This window comes from Chiloscyllium plagiosum, unplaced genomic scaffold, assembly GCF_037043375.1.
Source record: "Chiloscyllium plagiosum isolate Xiang-an unplaced genomic scaffold, Cpla_swu_hap1 HiC_scaffold_3, whole genome shotgun sequence".
Lineage (NCBI taxonomy): Eukaryota > Metazoa > Chordata > Chondrichthyes > Orectolobiformes > Hemiscylliidae > Chiloscyllium > Chiloscyllium plagiosum.
In genome coordinates, this window is record NW_028270141.1 from 36,593,772 (window position 1) to 36,614,881 (window position 21,110).

Consider the following 21,110-nt stretch of genomic DNA (forward strand, 5'->3'; position numbering starts at 1 on the left):
GATTACATGAGATGTTATTTAGTCCTAGTAATATTGCTTTTTGAATACAACTGCCATAATTTGGGCTTCTAAACACAAAGGGCTTATAAAAATCCATAATTTATATGTTAAAAAATGTAGTCACTGTAGCCCAACCCATCTAGCAGAAACTGGGTGATGGTACTTTATCATCAAACCTACCCTTTTGGATCCCAACTCTTCCCTACGATTTCTGATTTTAACTTGCAGGTGGATGAAGCAATGAGGCAAGAGGTGCAAATCAGGGATCCATTATGTCAGTACTCTCCCAAATGCATGCTCATTGAGTTCTGAGAAGAGATGCCGAGGCTTTCTTGCCAGGTTGAAGCAGGTCGACAGATAGAAAAGGCCCTTTCAAGGTAAGTGTGAAACTTTCCTTTATCTGCCAGGAAGAGCAGGAGAGTTTCTCCACACCTCACAAGTCAAGTCCTGGTTTCCCCCTGCACCTCCACCTCCCTTCCCCTCACTTACCTCTTGAAATCCTCTCCCTGTTACTTAGCTGCTAATTAGTCTCTCAATCTTTCCATTCCAACAGCTTCTCTGTGAAAACTTCTTATCTTCTCAAGCTGGGAAGTTGATCAGCGTAATTCGATAAAGTCCAGAAAGTATCCAGACCAGAAATGCTTCTCTCCCCATAGAGAAATTCAAAAAAAACTGGAATCCAACCATTTGTAGGTGCGAACAACTGTTTTGAGGGGCAGCAGCTTGATATATCCTTTTCCAATCCCAGGCCTGATTTTAGCTGCAGACTAGATTTGGGCAGTATTTGACAGCTCTCCAAATTAGGGGCAGAAAATTTTAACACTCTGCCCCCATTTCATTCCTATCATCTGACATCTCCACGCTTCAAGAAAGTCAGCAGAAAGGGACAGAGAATTGCACGGCTTGGAGGCACTCCTGCTCCTGCTGGCCTCTCAGGAAAGCAAGGATACTTACTTGTTTGGGCCTTCTCTGGCTTCGAATTCTTGTTCCTCTGCCTTGACCTGGCTGGAAAGGCATAATAGCTTTTCTCACTGGCTGGCCATTTAAGATGATGCCTTCGGGACTGACGAGTATGTGTATTAAGGATCCTGACACCTGTAGGAAATGTATTGGAATTGTGTATAGCTAATGGCATATTCTCCTCCCTTCCTGAATTTAACTTCATTTCATTGAAAATGTCAAGCACACTCAAATGTTCACCAATGTCTGAAGTTAAATGGCATTTCAGATGATCTCTATTAAGTACCTTGATGAGTGTTGGCATTCTATTATTAAAAACAATCTAATTCCTTACATAAGATTGACTGACACCCTTTTAGAGTTTTGGTTAATCTAAGAATAGAAATGGAATGAGTGCTTCCTTCTATTGCTATATCAGTGTATCACTTATATCAGAAATTTATTCTGTTGGGTGTTTTACTATTTCTGAAGCTGGCAGCTTGGCCTTTAGCAACTGACTGTTAAAAGAAATGGATGTTATAATAGTCTTAGGTTGAATTACAATCAGTAGTGTAGCTTCCAGTTGTAGCTGACTCGAATTAAAAACAGATGATAGTGAGTTTTGAGCTAGAAAACTCAGCAGGTCAGACAGCATCTTTGTGGAGAGAAGCAAAGTTAATGTTTTAGATTCATGATATATTTCTTTAGAACTGTTTTTATATCAGATTTCCAGTATTTACAGTATGTTACCTTTGTTGTTCAATCATTTAATCACCTCTTCAGGGTGGTAGTGGGTGGCACATGCATCGTCAAAGCTTGATTTTACAGGGCGGCCTTATTGTCAGTTTGCTTCAGGATTTAAGTCTTCGCTGTACTTGAGGAAGACCCACATGATGAGAATTCCCAAAATAATTCAAGGTCCAGTTCACATGCAGTGATGCACGAAACAGTGAAGAAATTATCTAGGATTGCAAAAGGATCTTGATCAATCGGGACAATGAGCCTTGGAGTGGCAGATGGAATTTAATTTAGATAAATGTGACATGTTACATTTTGGTAGGATGAACAAGGGTAGGGCTTACACAGTTAATGATAGGGCCCTGGGGAGTATTGTTGAACAGAGAGACCAAGGAGATCAGGTTCATAGTTCTTTGAAAGTTGCAACACAGGTAGACAGGGTGGTTTTTAAAAATAAGCATTTGGCATGCCTGGCTTCATCAGTCAGAGCATTCAGTCGAGGATATAAACTGAAATAGCTGCAGATTCTAGAAATCAGAAACAAAAATAGAAATTGTTGGAAAAGCTCAGCAAGTTTGGCAGCCTCTGTGGACAGAAGGCTGCATCTGTTCTGAGGAAGAGTCACTGGACCCGAATCGTTAACTCAGATTTCTCTTCACAGGTGCTGCCACACCTGCTGAGCTTTTCCAGTAATTTCTGTTTTTGTTTGTCATTGAGTAGAGGAGTCATGTTGAGGTTGTACAGGACTTTGGTGAGGCCACTTTGGAGTATTATATGCAGTTCTGGTCACCCTGTTACAGGAAGAATATTATCAAATTGGAGAAACTGCAGAAAGGATTATAAGAATGTTACTGGGATTGGAGGGTTTGAGCTATAAGGAAAGGCTGAATGGCTGGGAACTTCTTCACTAGAGTGTCGGAGGTTGAGGAGCAATCTTATAAAGGTTTATAACATCATGAGGGGCATAGGTAAGGTGAGTAGCAAAGATCCTTTATGGGGGAGTCCAAAACTAGAGGTCATATTTTTAAGGTGAGAGGAGAAAGATTTAAAAGGGATCTGAGGGGCAATGTTTTCACGCAGAGGTTGGTTTGTATTTGGAATGAATTGCCAGAGGAAGTGGTGGATGCAGGTATAATTACAACATATAAAAGACTTTTGAATAGGTACATGAATAAAAAAGGTTTAAAGGAATATAGGCTAAATGCAGGCAAATGGGATTAGTTTAGTTTGGGAAGCTTGCTTGGATGAGTTGGTAATGATGACATGACTGTGAAAACCAAGAGATAATGGGATAGACCCAAATTCCCAATATACACACGATTATTCTTATATAATTGCAGTTTGTTATTCTCCTCCGTTTCTGTAAATAGTTTTAACACAGTCTATGAATCAAGCTGATTTCTTATTGGTGCTGTTGGTGTCTGTTCATCAGAATGATGTTCCTTCCCTGGGAGTGTCCATTCCCTTCATTTGTTATTACAGTTCTATTTGTCACTGACAATATCTTTCGTCAAGGTGTTGTGCACGCAGTGTCTGATGATTCAGTTGTGGACTGGGTATGTATTGCTTTCACGTCTTGCAGTTGAGGAACAGCTACTCCAGTTGTGGTGGTGATCCGATTTGTCACTTTATACCATGTGTGATCGAGGTAATATTTGCTCTGCAGAGGTCCCCAGTTGCCATGTTTTGAGACCTTTGAAAATTTGTACTCCTATGTCTTATGGTCTTATGACTAACTCTCTAATGTTCAGTAGTTTGGCAGTCTTGTCAAATAAAATTTGGCTTACTGCTGTTACCTTTTGATTTTGTCACATATGCCTGCAAGTACTTCTGGCTTTAGCTTTTTTGCTATTGAAAGAGTCGCTTGAATGTGGTGTGAAATTAGTTGTTGTACTGGGCTACCCTCCATGCCTTCAGTAAGTTTTTTTTCTCCTCTTGAATATTCCCTAGTATACAAGTTACTGAATTGCTCAGTTTCTTTGATTTTTTTTTGGTGACGTTCATTGCCGTCTCATTCTACCGTCTCCGTCCCCCCAACTTCGTTTGATTGGGGATAATGTTGAGATGGTGTTGAATATCCCAATCCTTTTTGAAGTGGCTGATTCTTCAGCCGTGAATCGAAACCAATGTTGGGAATACTGTAACAGCTGTCGAACTTATATGTGTGCAACCTCCTCAGCAGTAATTATTGAAGTCAGCTGGTCCACCTTCCAGTAGTCAGAATAGTACTCTGCTGTGACAAGGTAATCATATCCTGCAAGTGTGGATAGGTCTCTTCATCCATGATCTGTCTGGGACATCATGTGGCATTAGCAGCTCTCTGGCTTACTTAGCTTGGTGCTCATTGTAAGCAGCGCATTGACTGATGTGCTTTTTGATGTTATCGCTAATATTAGCCAGTTGAGAATACTACTTTTGACTTGACTCAATTATTCGGCTTACTTGGATGTACTTTCACAATTCTCCTTAGAACTCCTTCAGGATAATTATTTTATTTGTTTCCTCTGTACACTTTTCTATCTTGGGTTGTCAATTCAACTTTAACTTCCAAATGTGCTCTTATAGCAACTGGTGTGTCCTTGATGCTATTGTGCCATCTTACTATCAATAATTTTTGCAACACTTGCAGTGCAACTTGGCTGTTAACTTCAATGTTTATGCTTGGTTGATGATTTCCAGAGCATTTGGAGGGGTTCCTTGCATTGGAAGATTTCACACTAGCATTCTCTGTTTCCTTCATTGGGAGTACTACTTTCAAAAGCATGTCTGCAGTGTACAATTGCTTCCCTTGCTTCTATGTTTTGTTCAGATTGTATTTCTTGAAGATGCTTTGGAGCAGCTAGTGGCTTGAGTTAATTCAGTTGAAGTGTCTTGTGGTCAGACTTGACAAACGCTTCATCTTTTCCAAGTAGGTATTGATAAAACTGTTCACATTCAAAGATGTTGGCCAGGTAGTCTTTCTTGATCTCAGTGTAGTTTTGTTCCATTTGTGTCAATGCCCTAGTTGCAAATGCAATCAGTTCTCTTTGCTGCATTAGGCTTGCTCCGAGTCCTGTGCATTGGCATCACACCACATGGTGGCTCTATCATTTGTATCATAGTGTTTCAGCCAAAGTAATGCTGTCACTTGTGGCTAGACTTTAATGAGCTCTATTTCTTGTTCCGTGGTCCAATACTTGCCCATGAGTTAGTATGATTTTCAGTCCAATTACAAATTGGTTAAGAATCTTGACTAAGTATTTGATGAATCCCACAAATCATTCCACTGCTTTTAAATATGTTGGTTGCCACAATATTGCTACAGCTCTCACTCTTTTGGGAAATCTCAGGGGTAGACAGAAATGTAGAATTTGAAACAAACACATTAGCCATGGTATAGTTAAATGGTGGAGCCGGCTTGAGGCGCCAAATGGTTTGTTTGCAACTAATTTGCAAGTTTGTGGTGTGTTGCAACACATTACAAACCCTTTTTAGCGTATTGACAGTTAGTGCCACAAGCATTAGACTTCCCCTAACTGCGATGAATGGTTTTTGCTTGATATTGGTAATCTGGATACCAGATCTTTATATGTGTTCTTGCAGTGGGCTTGAAGAGAAACTTGTCTTTTTGACATGTGGATGATGCCATCATGTAGCCTCACACTCACTTTCAAGGGCTTCATTTTTGAACTGTGATGTTAAGTTAATTAGCACAGGTCTAATCTAATCTAAAAAAGGTCAATACAATTCATAATGTTGTATGACACATCAGTGTCCATCTGACGGTTTCTGTTGATCTGATGATCTCGTTTTGCAAACATCATTCCAAAAATCACAAGTCATGTAGTACCTGTTGATCTGATCAAAATAACCTGTTATATGACGTAGAGTGATTTGTAAGAATCTTCAGCTGATATCCCTCTACTGTCCACCCATACCTACTTGTTGTGCTTCCTTCAGGCCAGTCACTTGTGTGCAAAGTGATTCAGATTTTTGCAGTGAAAACATTGCTGTATTAATGCTGGACATGCTCCCTATTCTTTTGCATGATATTCCCTGCAGAATTTACATCCTGCTCTTTGTCCACAGTTGTCGTACCCTTTAGAGCTCGAGTACCTATCAACATAATGCAAGGCGTATTGTCTTCTGCATTGAATAGACTCTACCAACTCATTTATAACCTCTACACTTCTACAATTACCAGTTACTTTCCTGACAGTAAGTTTCTTAGTAAATGGGCTATCATATAGGATCTCTTAAACCTAATATGATCGTATCTTTAATGAAATCATATTTTAGTTGTACAAATTCAAAGGGTTCTGTGGCCTGAGTGAATGAAGTCACATATTGATCAATGGACTTTTTTTCACTTTGGGTTCTAATATTGAACATGTACTGTTCATTAATTAAGAACCTGGGGTTCGAAAGGTGTATTCAAGACTTTCAAAACTTCTGCAGTCTGTTCCTTCTGTTTTTCAGAACAATTTCAGATGGAATACACTTTGAAACAGTTTCTTCCCAAGAGTGCCGTGAGTTTATATACTCTCAATTGCTCTGGCGTATTAAGCAGATCTGTTGCTATTTCATAATTATGCTATTGTACATAGAAAAACTTCTGCCAGTTTTGCTTCATATCATCTTTCATTTTGATTGTAGCCGGGACAGGAAAAGTTGCCGTCATTATATCATACCAGTGTTTCAGCTATGGCCTATTTCTTTGACTTTTTAAGATTTTTTTTGTTGCTTGTAATAGCTTTTACAGCTCTGAATGTTTCTGTCCCTCTGTTATCAGATGTTCTTTTGTTTCTACAGATCTTCAATACTCAACATTACCTTCGCTTAATAATTAGGTCAGTTTTAAAGTGCTTCCCTGGAAGGTCAATGGAAGTTTGTTTTTCTTTATTGTTTTGTGGGATATGGGCATTACTAGCTGGCCAGCATTTATTGCCCATAATTGGTTGCCCTTGAGAAGTTGGGAGTGAGTGCCTTCTTGAACTGTTGCAGTCCACCTTCTGTGGGTGGACTCTCAAGACCCTTAGGGAGGGAATTCCAGGGATTTGACCCAGCGACAGTGGAGGAATGGCCATATAGGTTCCAAATCAGGAAGGTGAGTGGCATGAAGGGGAACTTGAAGGTGATGGTTTTCCCATATTTCTGGTGCCCTTATCCTTCTAGATGGAAGTGGTTGTGGTTTTGAAGGGTGCTGCCTGAGGATCTTTGGTGAATATCTGCAGTACATCTTGTAGATACTACACACTGCTGCTACTGAGCATTGGTGGTGAAGAGAGTGGATGCTTGTGGATGTAGTGCTAATCAAGCAGGCTGCTTTGTCCTGGATGGTGTCAAATGTCTTGAGTGTTGCTGAAGCTGCACTCATCCAGGCAAGAGTGGAAGATTTGCACTCTGAACTTGTGCCTTGTAGATAGTGGACATGCTTTGTGTTACTTGCAACCGTCTTCTTAGCCTCTAATATGATCTTGTAGCCACTGTGTTTATGTGCTGAGTCTAGTTAAGTTTCTGGTCAGCAATAACTCTCAGGATGTTGATAGTGGGGTTATGGTGATGGTAACATCATTGAATGTCAAGGGCAGTCATTAGGTTATCTGTTATTAGTGATGGTCATAGCCTGGCATTTGTGTGGTGTGAATGTTACCCAAACCTGGATATTGATCAGATTGTGTTGCATTTGGACATGGAGTGCTTCTGTATCTGAGGAATCGTGAATAGTGCTGAATGTTGTGCAGTCATCAGTGAACATCCCCACTTCTGACCTTATGATGGAGGGAAGTTCATTGATGAACCAGCTGGAGATGTTTGGATCTGGGACACTACCCTGAGGAACTCCTGCAGAGATGTTCAGGAGTTGAGATGACTGACCTACAACAATCATGACCATCTTCCTGTGTGTCAGGTATGACTCTAACCACTGGAGAGTTCTCCCCCTGATACCCATTGATGCCAGTTTTGCTAGGAGCTCTTGACCCCAGACTTGGTCAATTGCAGCGTTGATATCAAGAACTGTCACTCTCACATCACCTCTGGTTATCAACTCTTTTCTCCATGTTTGAACCTGAGTTGTAATGAGATCAGGAACTGAGTAGCCCTGGCAGAACCCAAACTGGGTGTTACTGAGCAGGTTATCGCTGAGCAAGAGCGGCTTGATAGTATAGTTGATGAACACTTTTCATTGCTTTGCTGATGATCAAGAGTAGACTGACTGGCAGTAATTGGCCAGGTTGGATTTTGTCCTGTTTTTTATGTACAGGACATACTTGGACAATTTTCTACTTTGTCAGGTAGATGCCAGTGTTATAACTGTACTGAAACAGCTTGGCTAAAGGAGCAGCAAATTGTGGAGCACAAGTCTTTGGTACTGTTACTGGCATGTTGTCACTGTAGCCTTTGCAGTATCCAGTGTCTCCAACTGTTTCTTGATATCACGTGGAGTGAATCGAATTGGCTGAAAGCTGGTATCGGCGATGCTGGGGAACACTGGATGGGCCTGAGATGGATCATGCACTTGGCACTTCTGGCTGAAGATTGCTGTGAAAACTTCAGCCTTATCTTTTGTACTGATGTGCTGGGCTCTCCCATGATTGAGGAAGGGGATTTTTGTGGAGCCTCCACCTCCAGTGAGTTATTTAATTGTCCATCACCATTCACGACTGAATGTGGCAGGACTGTAGAGCTTAGATCTGATCTGCTGGTTGTGGGATTGCTTAGCTCTGTCTATTACTTGTTGTTTATGCTGTTTGGCATGAAAGTAACCATGTTCGGAAGCTTCACCAGGTTGACACCTCATTTTTAGATGTGCCTCGTGCTGCTCCTGGCATGCTCTCCTGCATTCTCTGTTGAACCAGGTTGATCCCCTGGCTTGATGATAATGGTTGAGTGGGGGATATGCCAGACCATCAGGTTATGGAATATGCTTGAGTATAATTCTGCTCTTGTCAATGGCCCACAGCATATCATGGGTGCCCAGTTTTGAGTTGCAAAGTCCATTTGAAGTCCCATTTAGCACGGTGATAGTGCCACATTTTACCATGGAGGTTATTCTCAATGTGAAGACGAGACTTTGTTTCCATATAGAATGTGCGGTTCTCGCACTTACCGATACTGTCATGGACAGATGCATCTGCAGCTAGCAGATTGGTAAGGATGAGGTCAAGTATATTTTTCTCTGTTGTTGGTTCCCTGCTGCTAACCCAGTTTAGCAGCTATGTCCTTTCGGACCCGACCAGCTGGATCAACCCCACTCCAACCTCTCACCCTCACAACGCGCAGCCCTCCAATCCCTCTGCTCCAATCCTGACCTCACCATCAAGCCAGCAGACAAAGGGGGTGCAGTGGTAGTCTGGCGAACTGACCTCTACATCGCTGAAGCCAAACGCCAACTCGAGGACACCTCTTCCTACCGCCCCCTTGACCATGACCCCACCCCCCATCACCAAACCATCATCTCCCAGACCATACAGAACCTCATCACCTCAGGAGATCTCCCACCCACAGCTTCCAACCTCATAGTCCGGGAACCCCGCACTGCCCGGTTCTACCTCCTTCCCAAGATCCACAAGCCTGACCACCCTGGCCGACCCATTGTCTCAGCATGCTCCTGCCCCACTGAACTCATCTCTACCTACCTCGACACTGTCCTATCCCCCCTAGTCCCGGAACTCCCCACATACGTTCGAGACACCACCCACGCCCTCCACCTCCTCCAAGACTTCCGTTTCCCCGGCCCCCAACACCTCATCTTCACCATGGATATCCAATCCCTCTACACCTCCATCCGCCATGACCAGGGCCTTCAAGCCCTCCGTTTTTTCCTCTCCAGACGTTCCCAACAGTACCCCTCCACCGACACACTCATTCGTTTGGCTGAACTGGTCCTCACCCTTAACAATTTCTCCTTTGAATCCTCCCACTTCCTCCAGACCAAAGGGGTAGCCATGGGCACACGTATGGGCCCCAGCTATGCCTGTCTCTTTGTTGGCTACGTAGAGCAGTTGATCTTCCGTATTTACACCGGCACCACTCCCCACCTCTTCCTCCGCTACATTGATGACTGCATTGGCGCCACCTCGTGCTCCCGCGAGGAGGTTGAGCAATTCATCAACTTCACCAACACATTCCACCCTGACCTTAAATTTACCTGGACCATCTCTGACACCTCCCTGCCCTTCCTGGACCTCTCCATCTCCATCAGTGACGACCGACTTGACACTGACATCTTCTACAAACCCACCGACTCCCACAGCTACCTGGATTACACCTCTTCCCACCCTACCTCTTGCAAAAATGCCATCCCGTATTCCCAATTCCTCCGCCTCTACCGTATCTGCTCCCAGGAGGAGCGGTTCCACCATAGAACACATCAGATGGCCTCCTTCTTTAGAGACTGCAATTTCCCTTCCCACGTGGTCAAAGATGCCCTCCAACACATCTCATCCACATCCCGCACCTCCGCCCTCAGACCCAACCCCTCCAACCGCAACAAGGACAGAACGCCCCTGGTGCTCACCTTCCACCCTACCAACCTTCGCATAAACCAAATCATCCGCCGACATTTCCGCCACCTCCAAACAGACCCCACCACCAGGGATATATTTCCCTCCCCACCCCTCTCCGCCTTCCGCAAAGACCGTTCCCTCCGTGACTACCTGGTCAGGTCCACGCCCCCCTACGACCCACCCTCCCATCCTGGCACTTTCCCCTGCCACCGCAGGAACTGTAAAACCTGCGCCCATACCTCCTCCCTCACCTCTATCCAAGGCCCCAAAGGAGCTTTCCACATCCATCAAAGTTTTACCTGCACATCCACTAATATCATCTATTGTATCCGTTGCTCCCGATGCAGTCTCCTCTACATTGGGGAGACTGGGCGCCTCCTAGCAGAGCGCTTTAGGGAACATCTCCGAGACACCCGCACCAATCAACCAAATCGCCCAGTGGCTCAACATTTCAACTCCCCCTCCCACTCTGCCGAGGATATGGAGGTGCTGGGCCTCCTCCACCACCGCTCCCTCACCACCAGACGCCTGGAGGAAGAACGCCTCATCTTCCGCCTCGGAACACTTCAACCCCAGGGCATCAATGTGGATTTCAACAGTTTCCTCATTTCCCCTTCCCTCACCTCATCCTAGCTTCTAACCTCCAGAAACTCGATCCCCTGACCTGTCTGGACTTGTCCGACCTGCCCAGCTCCTTTTCCACCTATCCACTCCACCCTCTCCTCCCTGACCTATCACCTTCATCTCCTTCCCCACTGACCTATTGTACTCTATGCCACTCTCTCCCCACCCCCACCCTCCTCTAGCTTATCTCTCCACGCTTCAGGCTCTCTGCCTTTATTCCTGATGAAGGGCTTTTGCCCGAAACGTCGATTTTGCTTGTCCTCGGATGCTGCCTGAATTGCTGTGCTCTTCCAGCACCACTGATCCAGAATCTGGTTTCCAGCATCTGCAGTCATTGTTTTTACCTCATTAAATACTGCTGCCAAGCCATTCTTGGTGGTGGACATTGAACTCTCCCAGGTGAAAGTGAGGTCTGCAGATGCTGGAGCTCAGGGTCGAGAGTGTCTTGCTGGAAAAGCACAGCAGGTCAGGCAGCATCCGAGGAGCAGAAGAATCGACGTTTCGGGCTGGAGCTCTTCATCCTGATGCCTGACCTGCTGTGCTTTTCCAGCGACACACTCTCGACATTGAAATTCCCCACTCAGTGCACATTTTGTGCCCTTGCCATTCTCTGTGTTTCCTCCAAGTGTTGTTCAACATGGAGGAGCACCGATTCATCAGCTGATGGGGGACTGTACGTGGTGATCAGCAGGAGATTTCCTTACTCATGTTTGACCTGAAACCATGAGACTTTGTGGAGGCTGGAATCAATTTTGAGGACTCCAAGGATAACTCCCTCCTGACTGTATATCACTGTGCCGCCACCTCTGCTGGGTCTGTACTGCTAGTGGGATATGACATATCCAGGCATCATGCTAGTGATGTCTGGGACCTCATCTGTAAGGTATGATTCTGTGAGTATGACTGTGTCAGGCTGCTGCTTGACTAGTCTGTGAGACAACTCTACCAATTTTGGCACTAGCCCTCAGATGTTAGAAAGGAGGACTTTGCAGGTTTGACAGGGCTATTTCTGCTATTGCCTTTTTAGGTGCCTGATGATACATCCAGTTTCATTTCTTTCTTTGAGACTTTGTAGTGATTGGTACAACTGAAATGCTTCCTAGGCCATTTTGGAGGGTAACTGAAAATCAACCACATTGCTGTGTGTCTGGAGTCACATGTAGGCCAGACCAAGTAAGGATGGCAGATTTCTTTCCCTAAAGGACATTAGTGAACTAGAGGTCATCAGTTGATTCTTAATTCCAGATTGTTCAATTTTTAAAAATATTAAATTCTAATTCTACCATCTGCCATGGTGGGATTTGAACCTGGGCCCCTACTACCGGAGTCTCTGAATTAATAGTTTAAAGATAGTGCCACTAGGTCATTGCTTTCCCTTGTGGAGATTTACAACAGGAGTGAGAAAACATTGAAAGACATTGGCTTGCTTTTGAGTTTAGAATTCTTGATTGCTTTTGACTTTGAAAAGCCAAGACATTAGAAAGCTGTTGGCAGTTCAAAGGAGAGTTGACTAAAGTCAGATGTCAGTGTAGTCTCTCCTCGACAAAGAACATTGTTCAGAACCAATAAGGAAATAAGGGACCTTGGTGAAAATGCAGTTTGTGAAACTTTCAGCTCAAGTATCTAGTTAAAAGTCTGCATTGTGTGGATTCAAGAAAAAGATTTCACAGCTCACGAGGCAGAAACCGAGGGAAAAACTTCAAGTCATGCTACTGATTGATAGCAGCAAAATACTGTGAATGCTGGAAATTTGAAATAAAAACAGAAAGTGTTGGAGAACTCAGGAAATCTGTTAGCATCGGTGGAGAAAGAAACAGAGTTCATTAAGAGTCTTCAGAACTGAAAAGTGTTGGCACTTGTGTTCCTTATGCTGTAGACAGGGGGGAGGAGGAACAAGTAAAACCGATCATAAGCATGCTGAGCGAAAGTCAAATGTTTGCTCATGGTGGTGAAAAGAAGATAGAGATTTAAAAATGGCTTAAATGCAAGTGTGAAAGGAAAAATTGGGTCAACTGTGCTGAGAGCAGTGTGTGTTAGGGTGGGTTAGATGCTGCTTGACCAAAGGATGTCAGAAATGTGAAAGATACAGAGGCCATGCTTTGAAGTTGTTGAATTCAGTATTGTGGCTTCGAGGCTGTAAAGGGCCTAAGTGTAAAATGAGACAAAAACACTGCAGGTGCTGGAATCCAAGGTAGACAAGAGAAGGCTGGGAGAACATAGCAAGTCAGGCAGCATCAGGAGGTGGAGAAGTTGACGTAATGGGTGTAACCCTTCTCCAGTTCTGAAGAAGGGTTACACCTGAAACATTGACATTTCCACCTCAATATGCTGCCTGGCTTGCTGTGTTCTCCCAGCCTCCTTGTCTAAGTGTAAAATGATGCATTGTTATTGTAGATTCTACTGTGCTGTGTTGGAACACTGTAGCAGGCCCAGGACAGAATTGTTTACGTGGGAGCAAGGTGGTTTATTGAAATAGCTTATGGGTTGGTAGGGCTTGATCAACTTCCATTAGAGTCATAGCATATCTTATAGCTCTCACACATTGCCAACTATTCAGGCAATGTAGGACAAATGTTTATGCACTCTTTTGCTCTCTTATAGGCAGGATTAAGATGGGTCATAATAGAAGACAAATAACAACATAGAACATTACAGCGCAGTACAGGTTCTTCGGCCTTCAATGTTGCGCCGACCTGCCATACCAATCTGAAGCCCATCTAACCTACACTATTCCATGTATATCCATATGCTTGTCCAATGACAACTTAAATGTACTTAAAGTTGGCGAATCTACTACCGTTGCAGGTAAAGCATTCCATTCCCTTATTACTCTCTGAGTAAAGAAACTACCTCTGACATGTGTCCTATATCTATCACCCCTCAATTTAAAGCTGTGTCCCCTCATGCTTGCCGTCACCATTCTTGGGAAAAGGCTCTCCCTGTCCACCCTATCTAACCTTCTGATTATCTTGTATGTCTGCATTAAGTCACCTCTCAACCATCTTCTCTCTAATGAAAACAGCCTCAAGTCCCTCAGCCTTTCCTCATAAGACCTTCCCTCCATACCAGGCAACATCCTAGTAAATCTCCTAAACACCCATTCCAAAGCTTCCACATCCTTCTTATAATGCGGTGACCAGAACTGTACACAATACTCCAAGTGCAGCCGCACTAGACTTTTGTACAGCTGTAGCATAACCTCATGGTTCCGGAACTAGATCCCTCTATTAATAAAAACTAAAACACTGTATGCCTTCTTAACAACCCTGTCAACCTGGGTGGCAACTTTCAAGGATCTGCGTACCTGGACACCTAGATCTCTCTGCTCATCTACATTACCAAGAATCTTACCATTAGCCCAGTACTTTGCATTCCGGTTACTCCAACCAAAGTGAATCACCGCATACTTGTCTGCATTAAACTCCATTTGCCACCTCTCAGCCCAGTTCTGCAGCTTATCTATGTCTCTCTGTAACCTACAACATCCTTCGTCACTATCCACAACTCCGCCGAACTTCGTGTCGTCTGCAAATTTACTAACCCACCCTTCTACTCTTCTACAACAAGCTGACTTCTGTAGAAGAAATGGCGCTGGTGGTAATTAGAGTGGCCATAAATGAGGCAGCGGTCAGTTATGATACTGAAATCACCCAAGGTGACCATACATTCCTGCCTAATGCATCCTCTCATATATTATGTCACCACCATTCCACAATCCCCATGATTTGTAAAGTCCATGGGTAACAGGGCCTAATAGCTAAGTGTAACATGTATCTCTTGCTGCCTGCACATCCCTCAATTCAAATGTTTTATTTTATGCTAATACTTTCTTAACCATGAATTGCAGTGTGGAACGGTGTCCGAGGCCAAAAACTCTGGAGAAGCAGAACATTGACAAAGGAAAGCTATTTGTTAATCTGATGTTTCTCGCTACCAGCTCAGAAACTAGCATTGCAGCCCTAACAAGGACTAAAGTTGCTAGAGGACATCTATAACGCCATCTGTTTCCCCCAAAACAAGTCAGTTAACTTTCACCAGCCATGCTACAGCTGCTGGAGTAACTACTTAGGAGCAAGATGACAGGGAAGGTAGTGCAATGCTGATCTGAGGCAGTGGAAGAGTTTCTCTGGGACTGCTCGGATTCAGTGGACTGGACCATATTCAATAACTCAGTAGCCACCTAGACATTTACACAACCGTTATCACAGACTTCATTAGCAAGTGCGTGGAGGACTGCTTGCCAAAGAAGTCAATTCGGGTGTTCCCGAACTGGATGAATTGACAAATCCACTGCCTACTGAAGACCAGGTGTGCAGCAATCAAGTCTGATGATCCAGCCCTGTGCAGAAAATCCAGGTATGACCTCTGCAAAGTAGTCGGAGTTGCCAACAAGCAGTACCAGACCAAGTTAGAGGCCCAAACCAACTATATAGACACTGACTGCCTGTGGCAAGGCCAACACAACATAGCAAGATACATATTGAAGCAGAGCAAGATAGCAGGCAAAAACAACTCCCTCCCTGACGCACTCTATACTTTCTATGCTCTGTTTGAGCAGAATGCTGGCAGCGCAGTATCACCTGCCCCGACAGCCCCAGACACACCTGTTCTCTCCATCACCACTGCAGGTGGCAGATCGGTCTTCCTGAGAGTCAGCCCAAGGAAAGCGATGGGCCTGGACAGAGTCTCTGACCATGCACTTAGATCCTGTGTGGACCAGCTGGCAAAGATATTCATTGATGTCTTCAACCTCTCCTTTCTATAAGCCCAAGACCCCACCTGCTTTAGAAAGACCACCGTTATTCCAGCACCAAAGAAAGCACATGCAATGTGCCTTAATGACTACAGCCCAGTGGCTTTGACCTCCATAATCATGAGTACTTCGAAAGGCTGGTCATAGCCCACATCAACTCTAGCCTCCCAGCCTGCATCAATCCCCCGCAATTTGCCTACCAGTGAAACAGATCCACAGTAGACGCCATTTCCCTAGCCCTACACTCATTCCTGGAACACCTGAGTAACAAGTACACCTACGTCAGATTCCTACTCATTGACTACAGCTCTGCCTTCAACACCATAATCCCCATCAAACTAATTTCAAAACTCTGAGTCTTGGGTCTTGATTCTGCCCTTTGCAACTGGATCCTCAGCTTCCTGACCCATAGACCACAATCAGTGAAGATAGACAACAGCACCTCCTCCACAATAACCCTCAACTGGTGCCCCTCACGAATGTGTTCTCAGCCCTCTGCTGTACTTCCTGTATACCCATGACTGTATAGACAAATTCTGAATGAACATCCTCGACAGGTTTGGTGACAACGCCACCATGGTACGATGGATATCAAAAAACAGTGAGTCAGAATACAGGAAGGAGATAGAGTGCTAGGTGTCGTGGTGCAATGATAACCTCTCTCTCAATGTCGTTAAAACAAAAAATTAGATTAGATTAGATTACATTACATTACAGCGTGGAAACAGGCCCTTCGGCCCAACAAGTCCACACCGACCCACCGAAGCGCAACCCACCCATACCCCTACATTTACCCCTTACCTAACACTATGGGCAATTTAGCATGGCCAATTCACCTGAGCTGCACATCTTTGGACTGTGGGAGGAAACCGGAGCACCCGGAGGAAACCCACGCAGACACTGGGAGAATGTGCAAACTCCACACAGTCAGTCGCCTGAGGCGGGAATTGAACCCGGGTCTCTGGCGCTGTGAGGCAGCACTGCTAGCCACTGTGCCACCGTGCCGCCCATTGATTGTTGACTTCAGGAAGAAAGGAGGCGGAAAGGTCCCTATCTACGCCAATGGAGCTGAGGTGGAGAGGATCGAGAGTGTCAAGTTCCTATGAGTGATGATGACCAACAATCTGTCCTGGATCTCCCATGTAGATGCAACACTCAAGAAGGGCACAGCAACGCCTCTTCTTCCTCAGGTGGGTCAGGAAATTTGGCATGTCCATAAGGACCCTCCTCAACATTTACAGATGCATCATAGAAAGCATTCTATCTGGGTGTATAATGGCCTGGCATGGCAACTGCTCTGTTCTGGACTGTAAGAAGCTAACTTAAAACTAAGACTGCGTGTATAGCCTATAACATCACAGTAGCCAACTTCTGAACCATGCACTCCATTTACACTACTTGATACTGCAGAAAGGCTGTCAAGGTTATCAAAGACCCTTCCCACCGTGGTAATGCTCTCTTCCAATTTCTTCCATCAGGCAGAATATATAGAAGCTTGAATACACATACCAATAGGTTCAAGAACAGCTTCTTCCCTGCTGTTGTTAGATCGATGAATGGATTCTCTAACTTCAAATAATGTTGATCCTGCTTTTCGCACTACCTGAATACCATAGTCTTTGTATGCTTTGCTCTGTCTAAGAACTCTATGATCTATATAGCCTTTTTTGTTATGATCTGCCTGTACTGCTACCAAAACAAAGCTTTTCACTGTAGTTAGGTACATGTGACAATGGTAAATCAAATCAAATCAAATGGCAAAGGTGTCAAATGACGCCCGTGACAAAGGCATTGATTGAACACACAAGTGGTTAGTTGAGAAGGGTATGGATTATCGGATATGCTGTTGGATAGTTAATTTAAAATGGTTATTCTTTAGTGTCTTTTATTTTCAGGATTGTAGCTAAGAGGATGCGGCGATGGTTGATGAGTGGGACAGTGGATTCAGAGTCATCTGAGCGGCTCATAAAAAGTCCACCCACAGCATGTATATACCATCTGCTGGTTCTCTTCCTCCTCCTTCTCCTGTTTCCTTCTCCTAAGGCGCTCAGTGATAGTCTAGTGACAAGGGATGTGCCACACGATGCCCAAGTTGTGGGAGGAGCTGCAGATTACAGTTCAGGCGATTGCTCCAATGTGTACAGGAGGGCTGTCCTCAACCAGCCCAGGAAGCACTGTTTCTGCTACAGCACCCTGCTGGTCTGCTGTACAGTGTTCCTTGAGGCATTGTATTTCTCTCAACAATACTGGGCTAGACACGACAGGCTTGGGGAAGAAAGATAGCTTTGAGGAGAAAGTGAGGTCTGCAGATGCTGGAGATCAGAGATGGAAATGTGTTGCTGGAAAAGCGCAGCAGGTCAGGCAGCATCTAGGGAACAGGAGAATCGACGTTTCGGGCATTAGCCCTTCTTCAGAAAGAAGAAAGATAGCTGTCTGATAGACAATGGATAGTTCTTGGTGCTGAGCAGTACCATACCCCTGTATCAAAGATAGTGGTAAGAACAGGTTGGATAGAATGAAAGAATCCAGACTGCTGCAAGAATAACAAGAACTTAGCAGCATGGTGTTCTGGGTGTGGTCGCACACTAAATGCACATTATGTGAGTAGTATCCTTTGTAGTTTTGCTACATCTCCCCATTGATGTGACATCCATAACGTCACATGTATGCAGACAATGTAAATAAAGTAAGTAAAATTGCCATAATCCTATCTGACCACATGGCTGCTCTCTCAGGGGGACAACTGGTATTGGTTTTATCTAAGTTCACCATGACTCAGGTGAGAGGAAAGGTTGACAAGGAGAGTCCTTCACTGTAACCTCAGCTGGTGCAGGAATTGAACATTTGCTGTTGGTGTCACTGCATCACAAACCAATTGTCCATCCAACTGAGCTAACCAACGCCCTATACAACCCCCTGTAGAAATCTGCTGTCCCTGACAGAGTTATGTGACTACTTCTCTCTGTGCTGAAACTTTATTGCTGGAACAGCACAGCAGGTCAGGCAGCATCTAGGGAACAGGAGATTCGACGTTTCGGGCACATGCCCTTCTTCAGGAATGAGCAGAGAGTGTTCAGCAGGAGAAGATAAAAGGTAGGGAGGAGGGACTTGGAGGAGGGGCGTTGGAAATGTGATAGGTGGAAAGAGGTCAAGGTGAGGGTGATAGGTCGGAGTAGGGTGGAGGCGGAGAGGTCAAGAAGAAGATTGCAGGTCAGGAAGGCGGTGCCGGGCTGGAGGGATTCGGCTGAGACAAGGTGGGGGGAGGGGGGATGAAGAAACTGGTGAAGTCCAAGTTCATCCCCTGTGGTTGGAGGGTTCCCAGTCGGAAGATAAGACGCTCCTCCTCCGACCGTCGCGTTGTTGTGGTTTGGCGGTGGATGAGTCCAATGACCTGCATATCCTCGGTGGAGTGGGAGGGGGAGTTGAAATGCTGTGCTACAGGGTGATTGGGTTGGTTCATCCGGGTGGCCCAGAGGTGCTCTCTGAATCGCTCCGCAAGTAGGCGGCCTGTCTCCCCAATATAGAGGAGGCCACACCGGCTGCAGCGGATGCAGTAGATAATGTGGGTGGAGGTGCAGGTGAATCTGTGGCGGATATGGAAGTTTCCTTTGGGGCCTTGGAGAGAAGTGAGGGGGGAGGTGTGGGCGCAAGTGTTGCACCTCCTGCGGTTGCAAGGGAAGGTGCCGGGAGTGGAGGTTGGGTTGGTGGGGGGTATGGATCTGACAAGGGAGTCGCGGAGGGAGTGGTCTCTACGGAAAGCTGATAGAGGAGGGGAGGGAAATATATCCTTGGTGGTGGGGTCCGTTTGGAGTTGGCGGAAGTGACGGCGGATGATGCGCTGTACATGGAGATTGGTGGGGTGGTAGGTGAGGACCAGTGGGGTTCTGTCCTGGTGGCGGTTGGAGGGGCGGGGCTCAAGGGCGGAGGAGCGGGAAGTGGAGGACTTGCGGTGGAGGGCATCGTCGATCACGTCGGGGGGGAAATTGCAGTTCCTTGAAGAAGGAGGCCGTCTGTGTTGTGCGTATTTTGAACTGGTCCTCCTGGGAGCAGATGCGGCGGAGACGAAGGAATTGGGAGAATGGGATGGCGTTTTTACAGGGGGCGGGGTGGGAGGAGGTGTAGTCCAGGTAGCTGTGGGGAGTCGGTCGGTTTGTAGTAGATGTCCGTGTTGATTCGGTCGTCTGAGATAGAAACAGAAAGGTCTAGGAAGGGGAGGGAGGAGTCTGAGATAGAAACAGAAAGGTCTAGGACTACACCTCCTCCCACCCCGCCCCCTGTAAAAATGCCATCCCATTCTCCCAATTCCTTCGTCTCCGCCGCATCTGTTCCCAGGAGGACCAGTTCAAAATACGCACAACACAGACGGCCTCCTTCTTCAAGGACCGCAATTTCCCCCCCGACGTGATCGACGATGCCCTCCACCGCATCTCCTCCACTTCCCGCTCCTCCGCCCTTGAGCCCCGCCCCTCCAACCGCCACCAGGACAGAACCCCACTGGTCCTCACCTACCACCCCACCAATCTCCATGTACAGCGCATCATCCGCCGTCACTTCCGCCACCTCCAAACGGACCCCACCACCAAGGATATATTTCCCTCCCCTCCTCTATCAGCTTTCCGTAGAGACCACTCCCTCCGCGACTCCCTTGTCAGATCCATACCCCCCACCAACCCAACCTCCACTCCCGGCACCTTCCCTTGCAACCGCAGGAGGTGCAACACTTGCGCCCACACCTCCCCCCTCACTTCTCTCCAAGGCCCCAAAGGAAACTTCCATATCCGCCACAGATTCACCTGCACCTCCACCCACATTATCTACTACATCCGCTGCAGCCGGTGTGGCCTCCTCTATATTGGGGAGACAGGCCGCCTACTTGCGGAGCGATTCAGAGAGCACCTTTGGGCCACCCGGACGAACCAACCCAATCACCCTGTAGCACAGCATTTCAACTCCCCCTCCCACTCCACTGAGGATATGCAGGTCATTGGACTCATCCACCGCCAAACCACAACAACGCGACGGTCGGAGGAGGAGCGTCTTATCTTCCGACTGGGAACCCTCCAACCACAGGGGATGAACTTGGACTTCACCAGTTTCTTCATCCCCCCTCCCCCCACCTTGTCTCAGCCGAATCCCTCCAGCCCGGCACCGCCTTCCTGACCTGCAATCTTCTTCTTGACCTCTCCGCCTCCACCCTACTCCGACCTATCACCCTCACCTTGACCTCTTTCCACCTATCACATTTCCAACGCCCCTCCTCCAAGTCCCTCCTCCCTACCTTTTATCTTCTCCTGCTGAACACTCTCTGCTCATTCCTGAAGAAGGGCATGTGCCCGAAACGTCGAATCTCCTGTTCCCTAGATGCTGCCTGACCTGCTGTGCTGTTCCAGCAATAAAGTTTCAGCTTTGATCTCCAGCGTCTGCAGACCTCACTTTCTCCTACTTCTCTCTGTGACCTCCCTGGTGAAGTGATGGACAGTAATCTGTGATACGTTGGTGAGGTCTCTTTTTCCACTGGTATCTTGTTAAAATACAGTACTTCAGGCGTATTGATGACCAGTGATAGT

General features: G+C 45.9%; 1 protein-coding gene across 1 annotated transcript in view; it reads left to right on the plus strand.

Moving 5' to 3' along the window:
• The first annotated feature begins 324 nt into the window (after positions 1 to 324).
• Positions 325 to 21,110, plus strand: part of mlip (muscular LMNA-interacting protein) — a 174,375-nt gene continuing 153,589 nt past the window's right edge. The window contains exon 1 of the mRNA XM_043679432.2: positions 325 to 377. The gene's annotated coding sequence lies outside the window, so the exon portion shown is untranslated. The remainder of the gene's footprint in view (positions 378 to 21,110) is intronic.